This window comes from Dipodomys ordii, unplaced genomic scaffold (assembly GCF_000151885.1).
Source record: "Dipodomys ordii isolate 6190 unplaced genomic scaffold, Dord_2.0 Scaffold19, whole genome shotgun sequence".
In the NCBI taxonomy this organism is placed as follows: Eukaryota; Metazoa; Chordata; class Mammalia; order Rodentia; family Heteromyidae; genus Dipodomys; species Dipodomys ordii.
In genome coordinates this window covers 12,191,543-12,192,436 of record NW_012267235.1, presented here as the reverse complement: position 1 = coordinate 12,192,436, position 894 = coordinate 12,191,543, and the positions used below count along the sequence as shown (strand labels likewise).

At 66.8% G+C, this 894-nt stretch overlaps 1 protein-coding gene across 1 annotated transcript in view; it reads left to right on the top strand.

Annotated features, from left to right (window-relative positions):
- The first annotated feature begins 509 nt into the window (after positions 1 to 509).
- Eif5a (eukaryotic translation initiation factor 5A) overlaps positions 510 to 894 on the top strand; it is a 6,351-nt gene continuing 5,966 nt past the window's right edge. Inside the window, exon 1 of the mRNA XM_013013308.1 lies at positions 510 to 688. The gene's annotated coding sequence lies outside the window, so the exon portion shown is untranslated. The remainder of the gene's footprint in view (positions 689 to 894) is intronic.

Genomic DNA, 894 nt, shown 5'->3' with positions numbered 1-894 from the left:
GGGGAGAGATGCCGGAACTGGAGGCCCACCCCACAGTTTTCTGGCCGTGTGGGTCGTTTAAGTCCAGTGAAAGCCGAGGTGGGGCGTTTCCTCAGGCGCATGCGTTGTAGACACGACAAGCGCTAGAGTGGCGTGGTCTTTTCAACGCTGGGCGTACAGGCGACGTCTGAAGTGGAAGGGGCGGTTAGGATCCCCAATACGCATGCGTTCTGCGACTGAGGCGTTTCCTTCAGAGGGTGTGGAGTGCAGGGGTTTTTTATTGCGCAGACGCAAGGACTGTCCCGTAGGGCAAGTGGTCTCCCAAGGCTGGGAAGGAGGAGATTGAAGGGATTAAAAAACCGGGTGCGCCTGCGCGTTGCTGACTGGTTGGAAACGCTCTGGGTTTGCTAGGGGCGGGGCCACGTATGCGCGTCACTGGATGGGTAGTGGGAGAGAGGGTGGGGACCGGGGAGGGGCTATGCGCTTGCGCAGTGCGGGGGTGGAGGGCGGAGGATCTAGCTAGCACGCCTGCGCGGCTGTCATAGGGCTGCTTGGTTGGTCAGTGGGAAGTCGGCGCCTGCGTGCTAAGACCCGTGTGCAGCAGCGGCGGCGGCGGTAGAGGCGGCGGCGGCGGCGGCGGCAGCGGGCTCGGAGGCAGCGGTTGGGCTCGCGGCGAGTGGACGGGGTCGAGTCAGTGCGTTCCCGCGAGGTGAGAGCGAGCACGGTGCGCCTGCGCGGAACCTCGATTTGGGCCAGGAAGGAGAGATGGAACTGCGCGGGGGTCGGGGAGGGGGCAGAGGGGAGCGGCAGCCACCGCCACACAGGTTCGGCCTGGGAGCGGCGCGAGGTGCGGAGAGGCGCGGGCGCGCGGCCCGGTTGGCCCGCGGGGTGACGGTTGGGGCCGGCCGGGTGACG